Source organism: Camarhynchus parvulus, chromosome 1A (genome assembly GCF_901933205.1).
Source record: "Camarhynchus parvulus chromosome 1A, STF_HiC, whole genome shotgun sequence".
NCBI lineage: Eukaryota > Metazoa > Chordata > Aves > Passeriformes > Thraupidae > Camarhynchus > Camarhynchus parvulus.
In genome coordinates this window covers 40,046,445-40,062,214 of record NC_044586.1, presented here as the reverse complement: position 1 = coordinate 40,062,214, position 15,770 = coordinate 40,046,445, and positions in this window count along the sequence as shown.

Here is a 15,770-nt window from a genome sequence, read left to right as displayed (position 1 = left end):
ATGACATACGTCAGCTGCACATGTTGTGAACCAAGAGAGGAGTTTAAAAGACAGGTCTCACATTGGTCCTGAGGCTTTTAAGATTGAATGCAATCAAATATGCTTTAAACTTTATACCTTACTTAATTTCTCATCTTATATTCTCATACAATAAACTCAATTATCTCAATGGTTTTTTCAACCTAAATGATTCTGTGATTCCATGCTCCCTTTCAAGTAAATCCATATGTTAAATATAAAAATATTGTAGTGAAAAAACTGTTGTATGGAAACACTGTAGAGTGCTGTGAAGCCCTCCAAACTTGCCAAGATAGTTTAAAAATCACCAATAAACACTTTGGGGAGATGAAAATAACAAGCACTTAAGAGTTCATGAACCTACCCATAATCAAAACTAATATCTGGAAGTTAAGCTGTACTCCAGCAAGAGGTTAAGTACTGCTAGAACTTAGGAAGTAATTTTAATAATGAACTGGAATTTAGAAACCACAACCAAAGAGCAGGCAGTTCTCCCTCTCCTGCCATCTCCAGATCACAGCCAGATGCTGTCATCTGCTCTGTCTGAATGTAATTATTGGTCTTAATACAGAGACAGGAAAGAAAATCAAGTTTCCTGTGTATGGGATGTCTCACGGTGTGATAGGAAAAACAAGAGCAGTTCTGAGGCACACAGCTGCAGCCTCCATGGCTGAGATTTACTGGAATGAGGTGCAATCGTGGGAGGAAACTGAGAAGCAACTCCAGCCAGGTGTGATGATGGGCATGGTTATGTAATGGTGCACAACACAGAGACAGACACTCAAGCCTACAGTCAGACTTGCTGAGAGAAATTTGGCAGCTGCCTCCAACTCCCTGGGTCAGAGTGCTGTACTTACACAGCTTCAGGAGTCAGGGTAGCACTTTTGGAAAGTACTTGTGTGCCTGGTGACTGGCTTCTTTAAAAAGCTCTTAAAATTCCCCTTATTGCGCAAAAAAAAAAAAGCTTAATCTTGAATTTATATTGTTTATCACATGTAAACAGAGATTAGAAAACCTATTTATGTAGCAGTAAGTGAAAGTCCTCCGCTTCTTTTTCATACTCAGCTGGAGACTAAATTTCATCCACAATCCTATATGCATTTTTTGAGGTGTGACAAGTAATGGTGGGCAAGAGGAGAAAGAGGCTGGGTGTTTGTGCTACCAGTGCTGTTTAGAACCATTCTCCCCTCTTCACAATGGATAAATATGGAGCAGAGCATTCATTTTAACTAGGAGGAATGTATTCTTGCCTCAATACATTTGTATGTGATTTTTTATTTTCCAATGCGAACTACAGTGTATGCCTAAGAGATTCATCAAAAAGATTAAGCAATTCTAGCATGCATTCAGGAAATCCTATGTTAATCATGTATTTTTATTTACATTACAAAAAAAAATTGTCTGAGACCTGACTTCAGGCAGTCAGAATTTCGTATATTTGTTGCCAACAGTCTAATAAAAAGATCAAAATTGGTTCTTTTTTTTTTGCTGTTGTTTCACACCAGTTTATTTCCTCAAGGCAGTACCTGGTTCATATACTTAATACTTTGTATTTAAATCAATATTTTTGTTCCACTTACATTTGAAATCAAATATTCGAAGACTTGACTTATTCTTCTGTAAAATGACTGCTTCACATGTCTCTATTAAAATATTAATGAAAATATAACATTTTCTTATAACTATGAATTTTGTCTGCACTTTTGATTCTAATTAAAAACAGTAAATCTGCCAGAAAAATCTTATTATATAACTCTAGAATCGTCATAAATGGGAACATTTCATACCTCAATATTGTTTTCCAGAAATTCAGCTTTAAAATAGGAAATAAAATAGTTTTAAAAGACATCATCATAAAGAATTCATGTTAGTCCTGTTCTTAAGAGTTCATTGATAGTAGTTTTGGATACTAAATCACCCATGGGTTTTATTTGAAACTTTTTCCATTACATTTGTCTATCCAAGGGTACAGTGAATTGAGGCAAAGAGAAAAAGCTCAATACTGTGTCCACCATAGCCATACTCAGTGAGATTTTAGATAATATTTTCAACAAAACTTGAAGTAAACTATTCACCATAAACAAGTTCTCCTACAATGTTTGAGAGGAAAGGTGCTGGGAGGGATAGCTGTTTCTCCTGCCACCTTGTTTTATTGCTGCTATGTATTTACCATCTCTGACTCTGGAGAGCTTTTCAAAGCCCGAGGGGTAGATGTGAGGCTATACTTTCCAGAAATTTGATACAGAGTCATACAATCATAGAATTATTATGGTTGGAAAAGAAGCCCAAGACAAGTCCAACCTTAGACAGAACATCACCATGTAAACTAAAGCACAGCACTAAGTACCACATACAGTCATTTCTTGAATACCTCCAGGATGGTCACTTTACCACTTCTTTTCCAATGGGTATCCTTTTCCAATGCTTAATCACCCTTTCAGTGAAAAAAAAAATTGTCCTGATGAGTTCAAGTGAGTTATATCTACTTTTGAGGCTCATCTCACTTTTGAGGCACATCCCCTTATTGTGGCCTCACCATTCAGACTACACCTCCTGAGTCTGGCTACAAGGAATTTTGCTTTCTCCACATAAGGAAATCTGGCTTCACGAGGAGAAATGGAAATTTCATCTTCTCTCCATTAATTTCTCCTGTTTCTTTTTGCCTTCAGTGCACATCTCTTACTGTAGGTGAGTGTTGTTGCCTCATAGCCTGATATAAAAGGTGACTGGCAACATAGATTTTTGCTATAATTTTTGAATGAAGGAGACTGTGATTCTCTGCTGTTGCTGTAAATGCAGGGAGGTCTAAGTACACTTATAGTAGTAAAGACATCTGCTCACTGTGTTATATTTGAGCTATATTGAGGCTCTCCCACACATTGAACATGGCTTTGATGCTGAGGTATTTTCTCTCTCTGATAGTTTATGTCTATGCATGGATTCCTACTGTGCCTACAAACACATTGGACAACCCATACTCTTTCTCTCCAGCATCTTTCAGTTTTTCATCAATCCTCTTTCTTCACTTTTTTCAGAGATAGATGGGGGAATCTACCCTGAGAATGTGGACTTCATGCTACAATGCAAATGGAGACCTCAGTGATTTCTGTGAGAAAATTATTTAAGAGGTTTTCCAGCAGAGGACCACCACACCTAGTAATTTGGGATTTGAGCATCCAGATTGGAGGTCTGCCTGGAAGCTAATGCATGTTCCTTTTCCCCTGAATCTGGGTTTTATTTTCACACTAGGAAGGAGTAAGATGAGAGGGAAAGATTGTGATAGACACCTAATTCAAAAGGCCAATATGCACACCAAAACTGACTGCTACAAGTACAACTAATATTGAGGCAAGGGAATGTTCTGCAAATAACACCATGTTTTGTTTTCCTCAGTTTTAGCATGGGACTTTACACAAGATATGTGGCCTACCTGCTGGATATTGCTCTTGTAGTAATCAATCCAGTATTTATGCAGTTATAAACTAGTTATAAAACTTCTTCCCAGTAGCTGAAGAGAGGTCAAGTTTTGTATGTTTGTATTCTACCATATTCTTCCATATTTTTTCCAAAGCAGACATTTATCCAATGATCTAATCAGGTCATTCAAAGCTGAATTTTCAGAATATCCTGCCCAGGATATTCTAGGGCACTGGCTTGTGCTGTAAGGATGAGAAAGGCATTTGAACCAGGATTTTTCCCTCTGATGTTCATCCACTGTGATCTTAGGGAGTGTGTAGGGGTACCAAGTTTTCTCTTGAAGTATGGTTAAACTAAAGACTTAAGCCCTGCTGGTAGAGAAGATATACCCCAAACTGGTTTCAGTGTCTGCTAGGGGTTTTGCAGCTCTATCCTCTCTGGGTTTTGGTGGTCAGCATGTACCCACTGTGAGGAACTTCAGCTGAATGTGAAAATGCAGCAGTGAAACTGATGTGCTGAAGACATTTTACCTGATAGGTTAGAAGAGAAGATCTGCTACAGTAATTTGGGTTCCAAATCCTCTTTGTGTTGTTTAACCTCCAAAAAGCCTCTCTTCCCATCATAATTTTATGTGGAAAACCCAACAAGACTGAAAACTGTTTGTATTTCTTCTACTGCTGAGAATATACATATATCGTACCCTTCAAATCTCCAACCTGCTGCTGGACTTGCTGGATGTAAATTGCAATCATTTCAATAATTAAACTACAGAATTATTAAATAACTTGAGATACTCCAGCAGGAATTTTAATGCATCAGGATAAAAAGTCCTCTTAAATAAGAATGCGAAATAGCAAGAGTTGTACTCATGAATGCAAGTTCCACAAGTCAAGAGTGTAGAACAGTTTGAAAAGGAAAATGCCAGACTTTATTTTTACCTTAATTTGCATTCAAAGTCTGGGCTTTTGGGGAGCCTGTACTGTGCTCAGCCTGATTTATTGGTATTATTGCTGTTATCATTATGCCAGATTTTCTGCTGGCGCTTTTTTGTTTTTCCTTTTTTTTCAAGAGCAGCTTTTATTTGAAATTTTAATTTATTCTATTTATCTTTTTACCTATTTCTTGAAGAAGATTTAGAAAAATGTTACAAGCTACAAATGTAATTATGAGGCTGGCAGTCAGGTTGTTCTGACTGGACATTCCCCTCTGTATGTTTATTTTCTACACTAGGTTTAATGTTGGCTATTCCAGCATAGCATAACAACCAAATAGAAAGTCACAATGCACTTGGTGTGATTACACAGACTTAATCTCATCTTCCTTTTTAAATTTCCCTTTGGTAGAAGCTTTTCTATAAAGCTATTCATTGCTTTGCTTTTCTTCCATTAATGTTCACACATAAAAGAGCATTATGAGAAAAAATCAGTGTTGCTCTAACCTTGTTTTCCTTTGTGTCATGAATAAGACTGTAGTGTGAAGTCCAAAGAAGCACCAAAGAATCATGAAATATTCATTTTTGTCATGTTTTCACATGGTGTCTTTAACTGAGGAAAAGTGATGTTACAGCCAGCAGGAAAATATGTGTGTTGCATATGCTATTGGAAACTCTCAGCTGGTGAGGGGAATGGGTGACACGGCTTTGTGCCTGAAAGCAGGTTTTCATCCAGTGTTTCACAAAGTCACCTTGGCATAGGAAGAATTGCTACGATTTCAACAAGTTGTGGGGTGTAGAAAAGGTTGGACACTGGTCTGACTGTCAAAGAGAGGGTCCTGATCCTTTCTTTATCCCCCACCATCCTTTGCCTTCTGTTCTCACTGCTGCATGAGATGCTCTCCATACAGAAGAGCAAGCACAGCCTGAGAAATGCTGTTTATGGCTTCCTTCCAGGCTCTGTTCCATGGACAATGTGCAAGAAGTGCAGAAATTTAGGGAAGACATTTTTCAGCCCCACGCAGCTTCATTCTTGCAGCTTTCCACCAGGATTTGCCTATTTTTACATAACATTCATTCCTGTGGCATGTCTGGTCTAAATGAAGTGCATAATAGCTGAAACCACTTGAAGAAAACTCCTTTGTGCAATAGACCTGCATTTGCTTAATTTGCCTTGAATGAAAAGCAGGAACTTCTGCAAATCAAGTAGGGACTCCTGCAAATCAAATATCCATTTTTTTTTGTCTCTGCTACACAATGACTCACAACAACAATTGGTATTATAATCAAAGATTTTAGTTTCTCCAAATGGAAGTCCATTTCTATTCTTTCTTTCCCGTTCCTTTTATGTTAACACTGTAAAGAGTTCAGCGTGGGATCTTTCACTGAAAATGCATAAAACATAAGGAAATAGTGTGAATTAAATTATTTTTTCACAATGCTCTCTTTTGCCCATTACGTTGCAGAACATAAAAGCACTGAAGAGCTATTTTGTTTTTGTATCTGCCTACAAAGAAGGGATGGAGATACAGATGCATCTCATTTTCTGTTATTGCAGAGGAATCAAATCAACCCATTTCTCCCATTTTGCCTTTTCCAGAAAGGACTGATCCTTCCTCTCCATTTACAGTGATTTTCCTGTGAAGCTGCATGAACCTCCCATGCCCCTCCAATTACACTAGCTCCACATCTTCCTGCTGAGCTGGTTCTTCCCTGAAACATTTTCCCTTTACTCTGTCCTCAGACGCTTTTCTTTTTTCTTAAATGTGGTGAATTTTTAGGGGAGTTTGGAGGGCCATGCCACAAGTCAGAGCAGGCACAGCCTCAGGAGGCCCCCAGGAAGCCCCTCTCCTCCTGTCACAGTCTGCCCTGTGTTTCTCCTAGCATGGTACTCACCCGTGGCTGCCGTGCCTGAGCACTGCTGCTCTGGCTGCTTCCCGGCTTGATTTTAATTGCACAGCTCCAGAAACTCTCCAAAGGGCAACTCAGTGGAGCTGCTCTCAACCTGACTGACACAAGGAGATGTGCTGCATTTGGCCGAGCTGGAAGTGGCTTTTTTTCCATGTCTCTTAAGGTGCTTTCACAAAGCTCATGGCTTGTTCATTAGAAAAGCGTTATGGCTCATAGACGCAGTTAATTAGTACTTATGAATAAAAGAAAAGTAGGAAGGAAAATTAGACCAGTTAGAACAACAAAAAATAAATTTAAAAAGCAAAAAACACAAAACAATGAAGGTCTATTGGAGCAAGGCGCTCAAAAATTAATAAAAAATATAATGGTGTTGTAGATTTTACAGTGATTTTTCATTTCAAGTCTAACATAAAGCAAATACACATTGGCATGTGGTTCAGCTGAACTAGCACGCACACATAACTGTATGCATGTCTGTCTGTCAGGTGATTCTCTGGTGTCAAACAGCCAGGAAACAGAGGAGTACTAAATAGGGAGAACAGGGCAACTGTGCACGGCTGTCACTGATGCTACCAAGAAACTTATAAAACCCAGCTGAGGAAGGACCACTAGATTCATTTTACTTTGCTCCCTGTGGCTGCAACTCAGCTTGATGTTTTTGAACAACTGTATTATGAAACATTTAAAAGCATGAACTGTGCTGCAGAGAGGCTGACCTCTTGATGGTTAAATTCAGGCACCAAAAAATCTCCCTGGAACAAAGCTAGTGTTTCACACAAACCATCCATGTTTGTAACATAAATACATTCTAAGCATGGCTGCTAGAAGGTAAGAAATTTGGTGAAGCATGTAGTTATACCATCATATGAAATATACACAAATGAGCAGGGGGATAGAATATAAGTAAATAAAGGTAGTATAGAAAGTAATCTAATCCTCTAAAGAGTTGCAGCTGGGTTAATTATTAAAGATTAGGAGCAGGCCTGACTTTAACAGGCCACAGCTGTAGCCAATAAGAAGAGTGTTATAAAAAGTGGATTGGTTGCTTGAAGGGAACTGGAGTCAGTTGGCTGCTGTGAGGACAAGGAAGAGTCAGTGCTTAGAGGAGCTGCCTATGAGAAACATCAAGGAGGTATGAAACTCTAGCAACGTGGAACCTTTGCAATGTAATGGCAATAGAACTTCTGCAATATAATGACACTAGAAATGGGCTGTATAAAGCTAAGTATCACTTTGGCATTACTGGCAATTTGAGCCTTTTGAGTGCTTGACTTTAGCATTCTACTTCTATTCTTTTAAGAAGAAGCATTTTTTCCATGACTGTGCTCAAACATGATCAGTAGGCTCAGTACAGCCAATGCATTCTATTTATCCGTAAGTCAACACACTTTACATTGAGGGAACGAATCAGTGACCAGAAGAAATCTGCATCAGCTAGTGTGGCATCTTAAGGATTCTGGGATAAATCAGGGCAGAAAGAACGAGGAGCTGTGGCAAACTTTGCTCTTTCTGTCAGAGCAGAAAGCTGTGGCTCTCTTCTGACTTTTTTTATTGCCTTTGAATAGCACCAGTTAGCCATTTCACGGAAGAAAATCTTCCCTTGAGCCAACAGCTGGACACTCCTATTCTGTCTTTCTATCTGTTTATCCTGCATTCACACTCTCCCTACATGCCTAACCCTCTTGTGCTGCTCTTTAATACCAACAGCCGTGTCCCAAGACATGTTATCTCTGGAAAATAATTTCCAGTTTGTACCCTAGCTGTCTGGTATCAGTTTCTCTGACACTGGATTTTATGAAATTCTGTGAAGTTTCAAAATTTACTGTCACAATATGTCTTGCTGGTAGGCTGTTAAGTAAGAAGGGGACTCAAGATTCTCATGTTAAGCATTAGATAGAAGAGGGAAAAGGAGCCATGGTCTTATATGACAAGTCAGATGATCCAAGACTGGGTGATAGGAAACAAACTCTGGGATGGGACTGAAATAATTGAAGAGCCAAAGGTTTTCTTCACTGCCAGAAATAATTCAGTGAAGATAGAGGCCTTGTGCTTTCTTTCCCTCTTAGCATTTCCTTTCTCCCAAGCTGTGTCAGATTCAGAGCTTGTCAAATAAATTAAACAAATCAAATATAGCTCATAGCTTTCCCTTCACAAATAGTCCAAAATAGTCCAAAAAGGGTATTTCATGTAAATTTCATCAAATACAACCTTCAATGAGTAGCCCTCTTAGCTGTAACATGAGACCAAAGTTGCTCTAAGGTTTTTCCTTCTTATTCTCAGAGGCCAGAACCCTCCCCCACCGAGAAGTTCAGTGTACCTGCTTTTGCCCTGAGTCTCCTGCAGACCCAGAGCTGCCTTTCCCATCAGAAGAAAACATTTTTACCTTCTCTTGCCAGAGAGGAGAATTTCATCTCTACACTTGAGCAACAGTCTCCTAATTATCTCTGAAAGCCTCAGATGTTCCACCTGAGCTGGTCAGAGCATGATGCTGATAACAGCAGGGTCTTGGGCTCAATCCCCATAGTGGCCATTTGCTTAAGAGCTGACTTCATGATCCTTCTGGGTCCCTTCTAACTCAGACTGTGATCGTATGATAAATTTCACAGGTGACAATCTGCTTCTAATGCAGCACTGATAGCACACAAGCACAGTTATGGTGACAAATAAAAAAAAAAAATCCAGGTCTTGGACTTGCAGGACAAATGATTTCCAGGGAGGAACTTCCCTGAGACATGAGGCTATGCACAAAAGTGGGACAATTCTCAAAATGAGGCAATTCCCTAAAATCACGGAATACAGTGATGGGTGGTTTGGTCTCATCACTCATTTCATTGCTCCATTTCCCTTCTTTTTCCAAGGACTAATTAGTACAAGTGTGCCTGTGGCCTGAAATAAAACTGTAAAACTGGACGCAGCATTGCTCCCATAGGGTCCATAATGCAACTGTTTTTTCCTGAGTTTTAGAGGCACATGGACATTTAATTGTCACATGTCTTTGGCAATGTCCCAACAGATGCTCATCAGTTTGGAAATATCTATCTTGTTAAGTTTTGAAATTTGTCGTTGTGCATTACTGTTTGTGGGGGAATCTTGTACACAAGGATATTGAATACATTGAGGTGCCTGAAAATACTCTTTGGACTATTATTTTGATTTAATTCCACCCATTCAAAACATCCTCCTTGCTCTGACAAACACATAATGTATTCAGTCAGGAACTGGCAGTGACAAGAGAGCACAGGCAGGCTGAAGGATGGCAAATTATCAGCACAGGGAATTAGCAGGGGAAAGTAATGAAGACCAGAACAAACTCTGTTTTGTGCATTAGGCAACTGGAAATGAATAAATAAACAAACATCCTTTATCAACCTTTTTAAGCCTGAGGTCTGAAGATGAAGAGCCATATATTGTAACCGCAGGTAGCTGAACAGGAACAAACAATCCCCCTCATCAGCCCCTGAGCACAGCAGCTGATCCCCGTGATATTTTGCACTGGCATTACTGCAGTTGGAGGAAGGAGCCTTATGAAAGGAGCTCTGGCTGTGTGGTACCATGGTTTCCTGTCTTTACCAGCACAAACCAGGTAGGAGTACAATCAAAGCCTGGCTGTGTTATATGCAGCATGTGGGCATTCTTATTGAGCCAAATTTCTTTGCATCTGAAGCAGCAGAGCTGTCCTGATAAAGTCCAGTAATGGGAGCACTGACTGCAGGAATCTCTCCTCAGTACAGCAGGCTTCACATAAACCCAGTATGTGGAAGGCACAAGCACAAAAGGACAAAGACCAGGACAAAATGTAATTCTGAGAGGAAAGCTAGTGGAAGTTACTAAAAAAGGGTTAGTGGAGTTTGTTCTCCAGTTCATAGCTTCTGCAAATCCTGTGTTAAAAACATTCATCAATTTTTAGATTTTACTGAAGTAGAGGGAAATGTTGAGACTGAAATTCTGAAAGCTTGAAAAAATATGCTGATCTTGAGTCTTGTGAAAGGGAAATTCACTTCTCCTTCAGCTGCCAGTCACTGAGTTCTTGGATTACATGGGGGACTCTACATCTGCGTCCCAGATGATGTGATGTGTCAGATGATGGACCTGCCTCCATGAGAGCTCAGAGAGATGTCCATCATCTTGCCCCTCTTAGCTCAGGGGGTGTCCTGCATAATGTTTTTACCCATCTTTTGGAATAAAACCACACACGCATACTGCATTTAATATGATATAACCTGTAATAGCCTGGCTAATTTTCACAGAAAAAGCAAAGAAATCTGAACATTAAGGCAGAATTGGACTCCTCAAGCCTCACAGGCTACATGGTGTTACACACAGGCTCTGGTGTACAGCAGTAGCTCATTACCTTTTATTTTAAACATCTGAACTTCAGGCTATTTTAGAAAGAGTTAGCAGCTTTTTCACTTTCCAGTGAAGGCTCTGGAGTACATTTTTCTCAAGTCAGTAAGGTGTTTACTGATTCTTCCAGAAGTGATAGCAATTCATTAGAAACCACTATCTGTTTCAACACTGTAGATCATTCTCTGGTAGAGAAGCCCAGAAATGTGTCTGGGGACACTTCAAGGGTCTTTGATGGTTTTATGACACTTTATAAGACATGAAAGCTGCCTCTCACATCAGTTTCTCATCAGTCTTTATCTGGCTCAAAATCCAGCTTGTTGCTGAACAGAAGTTGGTTTGTCCTGGTCACCATTCTCACCCTCTTGGTCTGTTGTAGGTCAGAGGTTTCTCCACCACACACAAAACCCCCTCCTCCTCCCCTTCAGTTGTGGGATGCAAACCTGGCCTCAGCTAAGCACCCTAGCAACTGGCCAATTGTTTGAACCATTAACCAGTAACATTTCAGTCTCTCAAAGGGGTTTCTGTGGATCTCCTGACTTGGACTGATCTGATGCTCAGCTCATTGTGGAAGACCTGTCTAAATAAGGGGCCACAAACAGGACTTAAATAGTTTATACAGAGCATTAACCTATCTTATCAAGCATCAGGACAAGGAAGACTTTTGTATATTCAATTGTTGGTTAATGTAACACTATTCAGGCTTCATGGTACATTTCTTGCTTTAAAAATGAGGTAGACTTACTTGGGACAAGGAACCAAGTCTATCTTTTATACTGTTATCTTAAACTTCATTAATGCAACAACTGCCAGAAGAGAGACTGGAAGGTCTGAAGTTTGAAGAAAGCACTACTTTCTGCTATTATTAAGAAAGCAAGAGACTTTGAAGTATTCAACCACAACTGAACTGAGCAATCACTTGAACAAAAAGCAAAAGAAAAAAGAATAAAAAGGGTTTTATGCTGTATTTGCTTCAGTTTATAAAGTCAGACTTTAGAGTGGAGTATTTCTACAAAATGGAGCCTGAAGAAGCAAGGTTACTAGAAGGAGTGTTCAGAAACAAAGAGCTTTGAGCAGAAATATTTAAAAACTAGAAGGGGCCTTCTAATTACACTTTCATAAGCTGAGTTGCTTGTAACTAATGACAGGAAAGAGAAAGCAGTGAAGAATACAATGTTTTGAACAGAAAAGGCACAGTGAAAATGAAGACATTCAGAGAGGGAATCAGCACATAGAGACAGATGTAACAAGAAAGATCTGATACAAATGGTTTACGTGAAATGGTACAAAGAAAAAAGTGACAGATGCATGAAACCCATAAAGCTTTACTATTTCAATCAGTCTGAACTGCATGCTTAAGAGAAGATACAACAGTGAAAAATACACTTCCACCTTTTATCATAAAAGCTGTACCTTCCCTAAGCCTAACCAGCAAGAAAAGTCAGATCAATCACTAATGTAATTCCAGGTCATTTGACAGATTTGCATGAAGACTAGATTCCAGTTTAGAATGCATTCCTTAGAGGTCAGGCTAGTTTCCTGCTCTCTCAAGGATAATCACTAACAAAGGATTTTGCAGAGCAATAGTGTCCTCTGAATAATACAACCCTTAGAAATACACCTTAAGGAAGTCAAAAAAGCATCATGCAAAAATAGCAAAGATAGAATGCAATTCAAAGCACTAACTGCTCTCTAAGACATGAGAAAGAGTGGCTTGACAGCTGCTCCAAAAGAAAAGCTACAGGGTGAATCTTACCTAGGGAGAAGTAAGACAAAAAATGTGCAGCCCTATGCTATTATTAAGGCCTTTTTTGCTGTTCCTAGAAGAGCATGGATTTACTGAAAACAAACAAACAAACAAACCCTAGTGGCAGAAGGGACTGGCACAGACTCCTTGCCTCACAGTTGCCCCTACGTGGGACACAGGTGAAGGAGAGAAAAGGGGATGTATATTTAACACTGCACACTCTTGGATTCTAACACTGACAGTAGAGCAATCCCAAGCTGCCTAGACACCACAGCACCTAAACACAACTTAAAAAACTTAATTTCCTTCATCTTCTCTCTACTTCCTCTGCTGTAACATCACTCATTAAGGTTTAATGGGAGAAAAATAAAAGGGCTGAAAAGAGTACACCAGAGTTGGCAGCTACCAAATAATATCAAGATAACAAGCTCAAATTATGGCAATGAGAAGAAAGGATAGAAGTGTGAAAAGGGATCATCCTGAACAACAAAGGGCTCTTCAATGATCTCAAAAGAGAAAAGCATGTAATAGAAATGAGGAGAGATTGTTTAATAATTATTAAGTAGCAGTAACAAGAAAACATAGATCTACAAGAGGAAAACAAAATAAGCAGTAGTTGACAGGAGTAAGAAGAGACTGCACTGTCAAGTGCACCAGCATCAAAACAAAAAACTGCCCTGAACAATGGAAATGTTAGTCATGGAAGATGGAAGAAAACAAGTGACAGCCGATGACACTGGTAATGAGCTGTTCAGTATCTGTTTCCATTTCAGTGTTCCCTAGTGATGGCACCTACAAGCAATTGCATTCACATTACTGACAAAGAAAGATCTCTGCCTAGTAAAGGAGAAGAGCTAGAACCTAAATTTCCTGAAACTGATGTTCACAGATTCTCTGGACCCTGAAGACTTATACTCCAAATATCAAAATGTTAACCTTATACTAATATTAAAGTTATTAAAATGATATATAAATTTATATAAATAAAATTATTTAAAAGGAGCTTCAAAAGCAACAGTAGTTGTTGATATGAGAATTGGCAAACTGAAATGATTATTTTTAAATAAAAGGAAAAGGAAGAAGAAAAGCAGCAAGAACTTCTTGAGCAGTGTCACAAACATTAATTTTCAATCCCAGAAAAAACTCCTAAAAATCTTTGGGAACAAGTACTCAAACTATATTCATTTTGCTTTCCACAGTAACTGACACAAGTATTGCCAAGAACAAATTATGTTAAAACCTTTTTTTTGAGAGCAGTGTAATGAAAAAGCAGTAAGTCAAGTGTCTTGATGTGTGATTGTCACCAGACATCCTTATAAGCAAGAAAAACACAGCTCAGATTAAACAATTACTTTATGAATGCAGAGCTACTCAGAGTTGCTGGAAAGCAAAAAAAGAAAATAAAGTCAGTCTACTGTCAACAGGGAAAGCTGTAAGGATGTTCTACAGAATTAAGTCCTAGGATAAGTTCCCTCAATATTCTAACAACTTGGGGTATGGAATTAAAAGACACTATGGAGTTTGAGTGTCTTGGAGATCTACCAGAGGACAATATCCAAATTTAAAACTCATCTTGATGAACTAAAAAGTTATCTAGAAAAACATAATTTAATACTGGTAAGTAAAAGAATCATTCAAAAGTCAAGCCTGAATCCATCATGGCAGCAAACACGATCTCATATTTTTGACACCACAAATGCTCTAACACAGCAAAGGACTGTGAGTATTTCACATTTTAACTGCTTCACACTATTTATGTAACCCTTTTTTTCTCCAACACAACAGGGCTATAACCACTGTAGAGTGTGTTGGACTAAAAAAGAAAATAAAAAATTCACTTCTCTCCCCAGAAAGGATTTTTTACTTGCTTCACATCTGTGAATCCTCTCCATGTTTTACCAAACCCTACCAATTCAGAAACTTGGCAGTCTTCAACAATTTAAAAGGGAAAAACAGTGCCATCTCCTGGAGCAGGTGGAGCTGACAGTTCCCTGAATACCAGCATTCTGCTCTCCATCTTGCACTGTTTTCTATGCCTGAAAAGTAACTTCAGGTGTTGCATTTAGAAATAAAAGCAAAAGTCTACCGTAGCATATCATCTGCAAGATTAATCTTGGCAGTCTAAATTCAATACCAACATAAAATGAGGTCTACTCATCCACCTCACGAAGTTCTACATGATTGGAAAACTTCATCAGCCCTCTCCAACATGCACAAATCCTTAACAGGAATCTGTAAAAGTAGCAGTTTGGACAAAACCCAGCAATGACAGTTTACTTTCTTTAAGAGCACACCACAGTGTGCTTGGCTTACAGTTTCAAATCCTTCTGCCATGATCTTGCTTTTACTTTTGAAGGTCCCTATGCCAAGCACCAGTTTTCATACAACAGCTTTCAAAAAACAGCCTTTGAGAAGATACCAAATGGTTTATTAGTATAATGTAGTCAAGCAAACACCTCTGGTCTACACTGAACAACTTGCAACAGTCCATAGGAAGATACATCTGTATCTACAAATCAGGTAACTACTGCATCCCCTACCATGTACTAGTTACAGCAGTATGACCAATACCTTATCCAAAGTGCTTTACAATAAGAGGAATAAATAGCCCGTTATCAATAACTTGGGACACACCCAGCAGTGACAATTCTTACTGTAGGGAGCCTGTAAGCAGTGCCATATAAAGGTTCTTCCATTCCCCCAGTAGCACTGCCTGCTCTAGTGCTCAGGTCCACAGCTAATCTGAAGCTACCTTAGGGGTCCAGCACTAATGTCATTCCTGTCAACTGCTACCAGGCCTGAGCATGCAGCTCAGTTTGTTTGGTTTTTTTTTTTTTAACTTTTTTAACTTTTTTAATCTTTTTTAAAGATTATATATGAACTAGGACATAACATAGCTGCAAATGTTTTAAAATTATTTTTGTAATACTGACCGCATAGAAGACAACATTTACACTTTTTCCTACTAATTCATGTTGTGAGTTTGACATCTTTTTGAATGCTACAGCTATTTAATAATTTCTCTGAAAAAAGCACAACTACCAAACCAAAACTTTCAGAAAAACATCAGCACAGCACAAGGGCTGATTCAGGATGAAAGCAAACTGGCAGGATATTACCATGTGCAGGATGGAAGAGGCAACAGGTAAGCTTACACCACCACTTGGTGAGTGTATACTTGGTATAGTATACTTGACAAGTGCTGTTATTTCCTTCTGGTCATGTGAGCAGTAATTTATCATGCCTCATGCTCAATCTTATCTAAGAATTTCAGTTAATTTCATGCTTTTGCCTTCTTCTACTGTTGAGGTATTTTGCTTAGCCTCCTGAGTCATCTTAAGGGGTTTACCCACTCAGGAACAACTGACCCACAAGGATTAAGTTTCACCAGATTGTTTTAAA